Genomic DNA, 15,553 nt, shown 5'->3' with positions numbered 1-15,553 from the left:
ATGAAATGCACCATCAACCAAGACCTACACGCAGAAGTCGAGGAATCAACTCATGGACAAAGGGAAATGAATGTCGTTCAACAATACGAAGCATCTACCTAGGCTTGTCTTCTCCTAACATGCTATAATAACAACCAGCAAGAGGAATTGGACAGGAGACATTGGTCGCTTTCTTTGCGAATCACTCAGTCGGCATCGATCGTGGACCGACTGCATCGTTCGTGGACTATTCACATCACTTAGAGGTTTTAAGGATTGTCATTCGAGCATCGCCCATTGCCTACACACCACAACCTGTAAATGTTTGATGTGAGCTGCCCGCATTGGTCGTAGCTTGCTCACTTCTCAACCGGTGATTATTATGGACTTCCAACATTGTTCCAGGATTGAGAACATCGAGCAGTCACAGCTGGACTTGGACTTCTCGCATTGCCCTTGCCCTGCCAAAATAGTGTCAGGCAACATCAAGCGTTGCCTGGCCCATCACCTTCGACCTGTATATTAGTTACCCGACATTGGCGTGGGCTTCGAGCATCGCCTTTGGCTTGCACACAATGGTAAGCCAAAATCTATTGTGGCATTCATGTGTCGCCTTTGTCCTTCACACATGGTCAATCGATGTTTGACGTGGCATGCGAGCATCACCTTTGGCCTGCAATGTGACATTAGGCGATATTAGGTGTTGCTTGACCGCATCGTCTTTGTCTTGCACAACGGTCGGCCTATGTCATGTGTGACCATCCTGCATCACTTTTGCCTTGCACACAATGGTCAACCGACGTCGGATGAGGCCTTTAAGCTTCACGTTTTTCCTGCATAAAATGGCCAGCCAACGTCAAATGTGGCATCTCCTTTTTCCTGCACACAACGGGAAGCTAACATTGGATATGGATTTTACTTATCCTTTGTAGCCTGCAACGTCGGTCATCCAACATTCGACGTGACCTACCAGCATCTTCTGTATCCTACACACGTTTGTTTGCTGATGTCAGACGTGGCCTATCAGCATCGTCTATACTTCACACATGGATATGCCGATGCAACGCCTATGGCCTGCACACTTCGGTTAGTAGACATCTTATGTGCCTACCAGCATCGTTTCTGGCATGCATTTGTTAGATGAGCCACATCACATGCGGTGACATTGATCGAGGTCTAATAAAAAACATGCATATGTTCATGCCGTATAAAATCCAAAGATTGAGAAACACCTTTCTTTCATAATAACACATTCATCTATTTTCCATCCTCTATTCTCAAGGTTTCCATTTCACATAGTTCATTTGTATCAATTTCATTACATTTGTGGTTTATATGATATTGAAACATATTTTATATGTTCAAATAAGTACTCGATGATCATTTTCACATGTTTAGAAGTACTTTCTAACAATTTCATATTTTTCAAACTTTTATTATTTATAAAAAATTGTTTTATCATTTCTTTTTATATTTTATGTTACATTTTAAAAATCAAAATTTCTAATATTTATTTAATTCAAGGTTACCATATTTATGTGAGAATTTTACGCATTAATTTTATAATTTTTTTCATATTTTTTATTAATTAATTACACATTTTCGGGATTTGCGGAACAAAAGAATTTTTTTTTCAAAAATGCTGAAATTTTTGAATTTAACATTACTACATTTATTTGTTAATTTTATGTTTTTTCATTTTTTTATTAATGATGACCCATTTTTTGGATCTAGCGAACCAAAATAATAATTTTAAAAACTGTTGAATTTAAGGTTACTATATTTATTTATAGGTTTTTTTGTATCAATTTGATATTTCTTAAATATTTTTCCTATTATTTATTCATGAATTATGTATCTCTGGATTTGTTGAACAAAAAATAATAATTTTTAGAAATTGAAATTGTTGATGAGGTTAGAATATTTATTTGTAACATTTAGGCAATATTTTTTATATATTTTTCCTATTTTTCATTAAGGAGTTCCCCATTTTCGATATTTATCCAACGAATATAATAATTTAAAAATTATTTGAAATTGATAATTTAAGGTTACTATTCTTGTTTTTTTCGTACTTTTTCTTTTTTTCATTCTTGAATTACCTACTTTTGGGATTTGCCAAACAGAAATAAAAATTTGAAAAATTAATGGAATTGTTGAATTTAATTATTATATTTATTTGTTAATTTTTGGAGTTATTTCTTTTATTTTTTTATATATTTTTTCCTATTTTTTATTCATTGATTACTCTTTTTGAGATTTATATGTAGGCGATATCAACAAACGTATGTACGCATTAGACGTGGCATATGTATATCTATCAAGCGACATCAATGTCGGACGCAATAAGTAGCGTAGTCTATAGACAGTGCACATTGGGCAAGCAACGTGGACGAACGACAAGAACCATCAGCCAAGGACTGCACGCATGGTGTGTGGCATCTATGCATCCACGGAGCAACATCAGCGTTGGAAAACGGCAAGTAGCATAGCCACATGCATGTGCGCTTCTCCCAAGTGACGCAAGCCAACCGCAAGTGGCATTAGTAAGGCGACATTGTTCGTGGTCCACCTAAATCTGTTGTGGCTAGTGAACATCGCTTAGCTAATATTGATCGTGGACTGCCAACATCAGTCATAGCTTGTGCACATCACTTAGTCATTGTCGGGTATTGGACTGCCCACATCGCTCTTGGCATGTACCTATAAGTCAGTCAACGTTGGGCGTGCGTCCGATGCCAAATCGCCTTTGACCTACACACAATGGTAAACGAACGTCAGGAGTTGCTTGCACACTATTGTAAGCGATGTTAGAATTGATCTGCCCGCATTGCCATTGGCATGCACAAAAAGGTCAGTTCAAGTCAAACATGGTCTGCTAGCATCGTACACAGCGTACTCACATCGGTCTGCCAACGTCGAATGTGGCCTGATAACATCGTTCGTAGCATGCACACATCAATTTGCTGACGTCAAACGTGGATTGCCAACATGATTTGTATCCTTCACATATTGGTCTGCCGACGTCGAATGTGGCCTTTGAACATCTTTTATAGCCTGCACATATTGATCTACAGATGTCGGCCAATGACATACAATATATTCCAAGGCCCTGATGCATCTGGTGTGTCATGTGCGCATCTAGCAAGCGACGTTGTCCAATGACATACAATTTCAGCCAAGACCTGCACACATGGACATGGAATGTGCATATCTGGAAAGTGACATCGGCCAATGTCATTCGAAATGAACCAAGGTGTGCATGAACAGTCGTGGAATGTGCACAACTGGCATGCAACATCGGCTAACTGAATGCAACATCTGCCAAAGGCCCACCAACATCAGCCGTGTTGTGTGCACATCGACTAGGAAAATTTAGTGGTGGTCTGACCACATCGTCGAGGAAACATCAGTTGTGGCCAGCGCTCATCGGCGAACAACAGGCAGCAACAAGTAAGGCTTGCACGCGTTAGTCATGGTGTCTTAGCATCTATTTGGCATCATCGATCATGGTTTGCGCGCATCACCCAGGCCCAAAAGTAGGCATCATATTCTAAGGCCTGCAGGAGCTATGGCGTGTGCGCATCGATTGGGAGACATTGGTCTTAGCGTACACACAACGGTAAGCCCATGTCGGTAGTGGCCTTCCTGCATCGACGTTGGACTGCACTCAGTGGTTATTCAATGTGGAACGTGGCCTACCCAAATAACCTTTGTCCTACACACAATGATCAACTGATGCCAAATATGGGTTGCACCTATCATCTGTGACCTTCACACATCGGTCATCCAACATCAGACGTGGCTTTCTAGAGTTGTTTGTAACCTGAACACATTGGTCTGTAGATGTGAAACGTGGCCTACCAGCAACATCGGTAGCGAACACACATAGGTATGCCAATGGAAGACGTGGCTTGGACGCATCACATAGGACCTTTACATTTTATATTTGTTTCATATTTTTCCTATTATTTATTTATTAATTACCCATTGTTGAGATTTAACGAACAAAAATTCAAATTTAAAAAATTGAAGAAAATTGTCGCATTTAATATTATTATCTATATTTTTGAATTATCTCCATTAATTTTATGTTTTGATAATATTTTTCCTAATTTTTATTCATGAATTACCCAATTTCCGAGATTTAGTGCACAAAAATGAAAAAACAAAATTAAAGTTTTTTAATTTAAGTTTACTATATTTTTAGTCAATTTTTGTCATCAAAATTATATTTTTTTTCATATTTTTCTTTTTTTAGTATGAATTACCCTTTTTTGTTATTTACCAAACCAAAATAAAATTTAAAAAAGTTGATGAAATTGATGAAATTAAGGTTACTATATTTATTTGTTAATTTTTGGGGTTAATGTTATAGTTTTTACATTTTTCCTGTTTTTACTAATGAATTACTCATTTGTGGGATTAACAAAACAAAAAAATTAAAAAAATTATTGAAATTCTTGAATTTATTGTTACTATATTTATTTATGAATTTTTTACGTTAATTTTATATTTTATCCATATTTTTACTATTTTGTATTTATCATTACTCATATCGTGATTTATCTAACAAAGAAAATGTTGAAATTATTGAATTTAAGGTTACTATATTTATTTGTGAATTGTTGGCATTATTTTTATTTTTTTTTCATATTTTTCTATGTTTTATATATCAATTACTCATTTTCACGATTAATCAAAAACATATAAATAAAAGAATTGTTGATAACTATTTTTTTTATGTAAAAAAAAGTTATTTGTGGAAGCTAATGTATATTTGTACCTTAGAACGTGCATATTTGGATTATACATATTAATTTTTAATCTCTTAAAAAACAATGTCTACTCCTCTAAGTCAATATCCATGCACGAAATCAAAAGCTTCAAGTCGGCCAAGCATTGTTCGTAGCTAGTGTGCATCAGGTAAGAGATGTCAGCCAACGTCATGCACCATCATTCAAGGCCTACACGCATGAGTCTTGGCATATGCGGATCGGCTGGGCGACATTAAAGTCGGGCAATGGCGAACATCATTATCCAAGGCTTTTGTGCTTCAGGCAAGCGACGTCGGCCAATGGTAAGCGACATTTACCAGACGACATTGATCGTGGACTGAGCGTATATGTCGTAGCTTGTGCACATCGGTTAGTAGGCCTTGGTTATGGACTGCCTGCATCAGTCATGGCTTGTGCACATCTCTTAGTGATTTTCGGGCGTAGACTACCCGCATCACCCTTTGTATGAACAAAAGGCCAATCGTAGACAGGCGTTGCCTTCATGCATCTACTTTTTCCTGCACACAATGGTCAGCAAACGTCGGACATGGCCTTCCCCCATCGCTTTTAGACTGCAGGCAATGGTCAGCCGACTTTAGAAGTATTCCTCATCTCTTTTGGCCTACACAAAACAATCAACCAACATCGTACGTGGGCTTCCAGTATCGTCCACAACCTGCAAACACCTGTCTGCCAACGTCGAACATGCCTAGACACATTGTTTAGCAGATTTCGACCGAAAAAAAGTAAAATTAGCCAAGACATGCACGCATTTAATGTGAAATATGCGCATCTTGCAAGCGACATCAGCCAATGGAATGCGGCTTCAACCAAATCCTACACGAATAGACGTGAAATTTTTGTATCTGGTAAGTGACGCCAGTTAACATAATTCGGCATCAGCCAAGGCATGCATGCACGGACGTGTCGAGTGCACATTAGATGGGTGACTTATGTCGTGGTATGAGTGTATAGTGTAGGCGACATCGGCTGATGTCTACTCCCATTGTCCAAGAAAAATCACCCAATGTCAGGCACCAACAGGCAAGTGCTGCATGCATCAGCCTGGGTGTGTGCGCATCAGACTCGGCAACAAAGGTCGTGTCTTGTGCGCATCTTCCACGCAACATCACCCAAAGGCAGGCAACATCATCCAAATCATGCACACTAAGTCATGGAATGTGCACATCGATACGGCGACGTCAGTCATTGACTGCATGCATCGGCTAGGCGATGTAGGGAAATGGTAGGCAACATAAATTAAGGTCATCACGGATCTGACGTGGTTAGGGTGTATTTGGCAAGTGACATCGGACAACGACATGCAATATCATCCAATTCATGCACACATAACTCATGGTGTGTGTGCATCATCTTGACAACATCGACATCTATCAATGGGAGGAACTATCAACAAAGGCGGGAAAGTGAAGTTGGCCAACCATGCGCAGAATCAGCCAAGGCATGCACAAATCAGGCATGGCATGTGTGCATCTGGAAAGCGACATTGTCCAATGAAATGCATCAGAAACCAAGGCTTGCATGCATCAGTCGTGGTTTGTGTTCATAGGTTGGGCGACATTTTGATAGTCCAATGTTAGAAAGCATCAACCAAGGCCTATGCACTTCGGGCAAGAGACAATAGCCAACGATATGCATCATCAGTAAAGGCCACCACACCTCAGTCATGGCGTTTCCCCATTAGAAATGCGACATATGACGGCCAAACACAGGCAGCATCACCCAAGGGATATCTTTTACGGGAAAGAGACATCGGCCAATGAAAAGCGACATCAACTAGGCCATATTAGTGCTGCACAACACTTAATCAACGTGGGGCATGGACCTGCCAATTATTCAGAGTTCACTAAGGCTTGTCCTTCCTACATCTCCTTTTGCCTGCACATAATGGCCAGGCGATGTATAACATGGGCTGCCCCCATCGGTCATAGCCTACTCATTGCTCAGCCGACATCGGTCGTGCATTGGTTGAATCGTCCATGGCTTGTGCACATTACTCAAACATCATCAGGCGTGGACTGTACGCATTGACCCTTGACTTAAAAAAATGGTTAGGAGACATGTGGCATTGCCTTACCCCATCGCCTTTAGACTGCATAACTGTCACCCAACGTCAGCCATGGCTTTATCGCTTTGCCATTGGCTTGCGCATAGTTGTTAGCCTTTGTCGAACGTGGCCTTGCTGCATCTCCTTTGGCCTACACAAATGGTTAGCCGAAGTCAGAAGTGGCTTGCGCGCATTCCCTTAGGCTTGCACACAAAGATCAGTCGACATTGCACGTGGGTTGCACCTATCATTTGTGGGCTGCACACATCGATTGGACGACGTTGGACGTGGCCTTCCAACATAGTTTGTTGCCTCTACACAGTAATCTATAAACATCGGAGTTGCCTGCAAGTATCATCTGTAGACTTCAAACATCGGTTTGACGTGGCCAGGACACATCGCCTTTGGGCTGCACACTTCTGATTTTTGGCGTTATTTTTTATGGTTTTTTAAATATCTTCCTTCCTTTTTATTAATTAATTATTCATTTTCGGGATATCTTGAAAAAAATAATAAATTGAAACAAATTGATGAAATTTATATTACCATATTTATTTGTGAATTTTTGGCGTTAAAAACATTTTGGCGTTTATATATTTCCTTTTTAATTGATGAATGTCATATTTTTGAGGTTTAGCAAACAAAAAGAAAAATAACAAAATTGTTGAAATTGACGAATTTAAGTTCACTATATTTACTGTGAATTTTCGAATTAATTCTTTTTCATGTTTTCCCTATATTTTAATCTTATATTACCCATTATCGAGATTTACCAAACAAAAAAAAATTAAAAAGTTATTGAATTTGTTGAATTTAAGTTTAGTATGTTTATTTAGGAATTTTTAGTGTTTTTTTTATGTTATATTCATATTTTATTTTTATTCATCAATTACTCATTTAAGGATTTACCCTAAACAAATTGTAGAAATTATTGAATTAAAGGTTACAACATTTATATGGGAATTTTTTACATTAATTTTATATTTCTCCAATGTTTTATTAGTCAATTTGTTTTGGGATTAATCAAAAAAATGGAAAACAAATTGTTGAAAAATATTTTTTTATGTATAAAAAAGTTAATTGTGGAAGATAATGTGTGTTTCTACCTTAGAATATGAATAATTGGGTTCTACATGTTCATTATGAATATTTGAAAATGCAATGTCCACTCCTCAATGTTAAAATCCATAACACAAAATTAATAGCTCCGAGTGAGCCAAGCATCGTCCGTAGCAAGTGCACATTGTGAAAAGGTTGTCGGCCAATGACAGGAAGTATCAATAAATGCCTGCACACATGAGTCATGGCGGTGCGCATCAGCATGGCGATATCGGCATTAGGAAACGACAAACAACATTAGACAAGGCTTCTACGCATCAGGAAAAAAGTGTCGACCAATAACAGGAGGCATTGACTATGCGACATTAGTCATGGACCGCTTGTTTGTGCACATCGCTCAGAAAACGTTGGCCATGGATTGCTGGCATTGGGTAGCACATTGATCAGTCATTTTCGAGCATGGACTTCCAGCATTGTTCTTGGCTTGAATAAACCATTCAACCGACGTGGGGAGTTGCCTGCCTGCGTTGCCTTTTGCCTACACACAATTGTCAGATCACGTCAGGCAAGGCCTGCCTGCATCGCCTTTGTTCTACACACAATGGTGAGTCGACGTCGAACGTGGTCTGCCTTCATTGCCTTTGTTCATCTCACAACGGTCAAGCGATTGAATATATGGCCTACCAGGATCTTCCGTAGCCTACACACATTTGTATGCCAACGTCGAACATTGCATGATAACATCACCCATAGCTTACGCACTTCAGATTGCCGACATCGAACATGGACTACTAACATCATTCGTTGGCTGCACAAATTAGTACGTTGACATCGAATGTGGCATACCAACATCTTCTATAGCCTACACACATCGGTCTGTAGATGTCGGCCAACAGAAGGAAACATTATCTATGGCATGAGCGCATCTTAAATTACATGTAAACATCTCACAAGCCACATGGGACAATGCCATGCGACTAGAGACAAGGCCTGCACACACAAACGAGGAATGCACATATTTTACAAGTGACGTCGGCCAATGAAATGAAGTATCAACCAAAGCCTACATGTACGGATGTGGATGTGCACATCTTGGAAGCAATGTCCGTAAAGCGACATTGAGTGTTGTCTGCCCCCATCACCTTTTACCTGCATAATATGGAAAACTGACGTCGGGAGTGGACTGCCCGTTCGCCTTTTTACTACACACAATGGTAAGACAAAGATAGACATAGTCTTCCTGCATCGCCTTTTGTCTGCACACAGTGGTTAACCAATGTTAGTCCTGGTCTTCCTGCATCGCCTCTTGACTGCACAAAATAGTAAGTCGACGTTGGACGTAGGAAGGCGGTATAATCCTTATATAGTAAGCATCGACTAAGGGACTTCGAACAACAAAATGAAAAATCCGCCAAGGCATACATGCATGAGCTGTGGCGTGTGCGCATCAGTTGGCGACATAGACATCAGGCAACGACTGGTTCAATCATCCAAAGACTGTGCGCTTTGGGCAAGTGTCATGGGCAAAAATCAAGTAGTATCAACAATCTTATATTGGTCGTGGACCTCCATCATCCATCGTGACATGTGTAAATCGCTCATCTGATATTGGCCGTGGACTGCCCGCAACGGCCGTGGATTGTGCTCATCGCTCAGTTATCATCGGGCATGGCCTACCACCATCACCCTTGGCCTACACACAACAGTGAACAAAAATTAGGCATTTCCCGCCCGCATTGCCTCTAGGCTGCACACAAGTGTCAGTCAACGTCGGGCAAGGCCTATATGCATCCCCTCTGTATTGCACCCATGGACCTCTTATGTCGGACATGGTTCACCCACATTTCATTTGGACAGCACACAACGATCAACCGACGTTAGACATGGGTTTTCTGCATCGTCTGCATCCTCCACACAACGATATGCCTACGTCAAACGTCGCCTGATAACATCGTCTGTAGACTACAGACATCAATCTGCCAACATCTAATGTGCGTTGCTACATCATCAGTTGGCTGCACACATCATTCTGTCAATGTCAGAAGTTGCCTTCTATCAATGTCCATACCTTGCACGCATCGTATGTTGGATAACAATAGGAAACATCATCCATGACATGCGCACATGTTACGTGCATGTACGCATCAGGAAAGAAACATTTGCGTTGGTATGTAGTTATAGCCAAGTCATACACGCACATATCTAGAATGTACATATTTGGAAAGAGATGTCGGCCAATGGCATGCAACATTTACAATTGTGGCATGTGTCTATCTACCAAGAAATGTTGGCCAACGACATGCAACATCATCCAAGGTCTAGGTGCATAAGTTATGTCGTGTGTGTACCAAGTTAGCAGCATCGATCATGGACTGCATAATTTGTCAAAACAAAACAAGCTAACGACATGCAAGATTAGCCAAGGTCTTCACACATCTGACATGGTTTGTGTGCCTGGCAAGTGATGTCGGACAATGACATATTCCATCATCTAAGGGATGCATCATCATCAAAGGCATGAACACATAACTCGTGGCGTGTGTACATCGTCTTGGATAAATCGACGCTGGCCAATAACATGCAACATCTGCCAAGGCTTGTGCGTTTCAAGAAAGCAACGTCAGCAAAAGATAGGAAACATCATCAAAAGTGTGCACACATCTTACATGGCATGTTCGCATCTGGCAACCGATATTGGCCAAAGGAATACAGCATCAGCCAAAGAATGTAAACAACAATCGTGTACACTGTGCATCAGTTGTGCGAAATTTGCATCGAACTACATTTGGAAATATTAACCAAGGTATATGTGTTTCAGGCGAACAATGTTAGCAAATGACTTGCACCATCAGCCAAGTACTACACACATAAGTCGAGCCATCTACTCATTGGCTAAATTACATCGACGTCGTTCAACAACAGGAAGCCTCCGCTTAGGCTTGTGTTCTTCGAACAAGCTATATCGACAACCGGCAAGTGGAACTGGGAAGGCGACATTTGTCGTGGCCTATGCACAATGGTCTACCGGTATCAAGCGTAGATCGACTACATCGGTCATTGCCTCTTCACATCACTCAGAGGTTGTCAGGCTTGTCCTTCTAGCAACACCCTTTGCCTTTATACCACGACCCACCGATGTCAAAAGTTGGCTGCCCGCATTCTCAATGGCCTTCTCATTGCTCAGCCGACGTTGGATGTAAACTGCCTACATCTACCATAGCTTGAAAGCATTAATAGTCATTGTCGGGCATAGACTGCCCGCATCACCCTTGGTCTGCAAAAAATGGTCAGGCAACATCTCGCATCAACTTGTCCATCGCCTTTGGCCTACAGAAAAGTCACCCGACATCGGCCCTGCCATCCAACATCGCATTTGGCTTGCACATAGTGGTCAGCAAACATTGGTTGTGGCTTTTATGCCTTGCGCTTGGCCTACACACATGGTCAGCCGACGTCTATGTGGCCTGCCCACATTGCAATTGGCATGCACATAACAGTCAACCGATGTTGGACATAGCCTTTAATTATCATCTATAACTTATTTGTACCAATTTTACTACGTTTATAGTTTGTACCATATAAAAATATATTTTTCTAGTACAAATATGAACTCTATGATTATTTTTAGGTATTTTGAAGTACTTTAAAGCATTTTCATATTTTTTTGAATTGTATAAATTTTTTAAAATTTGATTTCATGGTTTTTTATATTTTACGACACATATTCAAAATTTTAAATTTATTAAATTATTGAATTTAATGTTACTACATTTATTTGTGAAATTTTGGCATTAATTTTTCTTTTTTTGTTATATTTTTTATTAATCAATTACCTTTTTTTGGGATTTACCAAACAAAAAAAATAAAAATAGTGTTGAAATTAAATTCATTATATTAATTAATAAATTATTGGCATTAATTTTCTATAATTTCTTTGTCATATTTTCCTATTTTGATTAATTAATTATTCATTTCAAAGATGTACGGAAGAAAATTAAGATTAAAAAAAATATTAAAATTGTTGAATTTAAGGCTACTATATTTATTTATGAATTTTTGGCGTTAAAATTGTATTTATTTTTTATATTTTCCCTCTTAATTAATGAATTTCAAAATTTACCAAAGAAAAAGAAAAATTACATAATTGATAAAATTGATAAATTTAAGGTTACTATATTTATTTGTAAATATTGACAATCATTTAATATTTTTTTTATTTTCGTATATTTTACTCATGAATTGCCATTTTTGAGATTTACAAAAAAAAAGTTTAATAAAATTGTTGAAAATTTTAAATTTAAGGTAATTATATTTATTAATGAATTTTGGGTATTAATTTTATATTTTATTTATATTTTTCATAATTTTATTTCATCGATTACTCATTTTTGAGATTTATTGAATAAAAAAATTGTTGAAATTATTGAATTTAAGGTTATAATATTTATTTGTGCATTTTTGGTGTTAAATTTTTTTTCATATTTGTTCTATTTTTATTAATCAATTACTCATTTTCAAGATTAACCGAAAAAATAAAAAATATATAGTTGAAATCTCTCTCTCTATATATATATACCTTTGACCATATTATGGCTGTGGACCAGCATATTGTGTGCACGTACCTTTGACCAGCAGATTGTGGCTTACCATTGTGTGCACGTATGTGCCAAAATCTATTGTGGCATTCAAAGGTAATGTATGCCACAATCTCATTACCTTTGACCAGCATAATATGGTCAGCCGACTTCCGACGTGGCCTACCCATATCTCCTTTTAACTACACACAATATCCATCCAACGTCAGACGTTGTCTGCCTACATTGCCTTTGGCCTGCACACAATGGTCAACAAACATCAGATATAATATACCCTCATCGCCTCTGTCCTGTACAAAATGGTCATCTGACGTCAGACATAGGAAGGCGGCATAATCCTTAGTTGGTGCACATCAGGCAAGGGAATTTGAACAACAATATGAAGAATCTTCCAAGGACTACTTGCATGAGCTATGTTGTGTGCATATCGCTTGAGGGTATCGACTAGTTGATATAAGCCAAGGCTTTTGCACTTTGGGCATGCGTCATGGGAAAACGGCTGGAAGCATCAGCAATGCGACAGTTGTCGTAGATCGCCATCATCGTTCATGGCCTGTGCAAATTGCTCATATGAGGTTTGTTGTGGACTGTCCGCACCGGCTGTGGCTTGTGCTTATCGCTATGTCATTTTTGCGCTTGGGCTGCAACCATCGCCTCCGGCCTACAAACAACGGTCAACAAATTGTGCGCATCTACTTTGTTCTGTAGCCATGGTAATCCGACGTCAGACATGATCTTCCTGCATTGACTCTGTCCATCACACAATGATCAACAAACGTCGTACATGGGCTTCGTGTATCGTCCAAAGCCAGTACACCATGGTATGTCGATGTTGAACGTGGCCATACAACATTGGACGTAGGCTACACACATTCATCTGCCTATATCGAACGTGGCGTGCAAACATCAACCATTGTCTTCACACATCAATTTGTGAATGTCGGTGTGGCCTGCCAGCAATGTCCATAGCCTTTATGTAATAAATGTTGGCAAACAACATATAACATAAGACAAGGCATGAACACATGTTATGTGGCATGCACTCGTCTAGAAACCATTGTTTGCATTGGTATGCGGCTATACCGAAGATCTAAAGGCACTGATGTGTAATGTGCATATCTGGAAAGTGACATAGCCAATGGCATACAACATTAGCCAATGCTTCCATGCACAGATGTGGCATGTTCCCATCTACCAAGCAATGTCGGCCAGCGAATGCATCATCAACCAAGGTGTACACACATCAGCTGTATGGTGTGTGTATCGACTTGGCGACATCGGTCATGGACTGCATACTTTGTCCAAGAAACACCATCCAATGATAGGAGGCATTAGTCAAGGTCTTCACACATTTGACGTGGCTTGCATGCATGGCAAGTGAAGTTAGACAATTACATGATGCATCATCGAAGGTATGCAACATCATTAAAGGCATACACACATCTAACGTGGCTTGTGCTCTTTAGTAAAACAACATTGTCCAAAGACACGCAGCATCCGCCAAGGCTTGCACACATCTAACGTGGCATGTTTGCATCTGGCAACCAATATTGTCCAAAGAAATGCTGCATCAGCCAAGGCCCGCACACATCAGTTATGGCGAGTGTGTATCGGTTGGGAGATGTTTGCATTGGGCAACGTCTGGAAATATTATCCAAGGTATGTTTTTTAAGGCGACAAACATTAGTCAATGAAATGCACCATCAGCCAAGGCCTACACACAGAAGTCGAGGCATCAACTCATGGACAAACGGAAATCAATGTCGTTCAACAATAGGCAACATCCACCTAGGCTTGTCTGCTCCGAACATGCTATAATAACAACCAGCAAGAGGAATTGGACAGGAGACATTGGTCACTTTCTTTGCGAATCACTCAGTCGGCATCGATCGTGGACCGAATGCATCGTTCGTGGACTATTCACATCACTTAGAGGTTTTAAGTCTTGTCATTCGAGCATCGCCCATTGCCTACACACCACAACCTGTAAATGTTTGAAGTGGGCTGCCCGCATTGGTCGTAGCATGCTCACTGCTCAACCGGTGATTGTTATGGACTTCCAACATAGTTGCAGGATTGAGCACATCGATCTGTCATAGCTGGGCTTGGACTTCTCGCATTGCCCTTGCCCTGCAAAAAAAAGTCAGGCAACATCAACCGTTGCCTGGCCCATTACCTTCGGCCTGTACAATACTTACCCGACATTGGCGTGGGCTTCGAGCAACGCCTTTGGCTTGCACACAATTGTAAGCCAAAATCTACTGTGGCATTTATGCGTCACCTTTGTCCTACACACATGGTCAATCGATGTTTGACGTGGCATGCGAGCATCACTTTTGTCCTGCAATGCGACATTAGGCGATATTAGGTGGTTCTTGACCGCATCGTCTTTGTCCTGCACAACGGTCGGCCTATGTCGTGTGTGGCCATCCTGCATCACTTTTATCTTTCACATAATGGTCAATCGACGTCGAACGTGGCCTTCAAGCTTTACGTTTTTCCTGCATGGAATGGCCAGCCAATGTCAAATGTGGCATCTCCTTTTTCTTGCACACAACGGGAAGCTAACATTGAATAGTGATTTCACTTAACCTTTGTAGCCTGCAACGTTGGTCATCTAACATTCTACGTGACCTACCAGTATCGTCTGTATCCTACACACGTTGGTTTGCTGATGTCAGACGTGGCCTATCAGCATCATCTATACTTCACGCATGGATATGCCGATGCAACGCCTATGGCCTGCACCCTTCGGTTAGTCGACATATGATGTGCCTACCGGCATCGTCTCTGGCATGCATTTGTTAGACGAGTGACATCACATGCGGTGACGTTGATCGAGGTCCAATCAACAACATGCTTATGTTCATGCCGTATAAAATCCAAAGATTGAGAAACACCTTTCTTCCATAATAACACATTCATCTATTTTCCATCCTCTATTCTAAAGGTTTCCATTTCACATAGTTCATTTGTATCAATTTCATTACATTTGTGGTTTATATGATGTTGAAACATATTTTAAATGTTCAAATAAGTACTCGATGATCATTTTCACATGCTTAGAAGTACTT

The sequence above is a fragment of the Solanum lycopersicum genome, chromosome 10, assembly GCF_036512215.1.
Source record: "Solanum lycopersicum chromosome 10, SLM_r2.1".
NCBI classification, from domain to species: Eukaryota; Viridiplantae; Streptophyta; class Magnoliopsida; order Solanales; family Solanaceae; genus Solanum; species Solanum lycopersicum.
Note: the sequence above shows the minus strand (reverse complement) of the source record.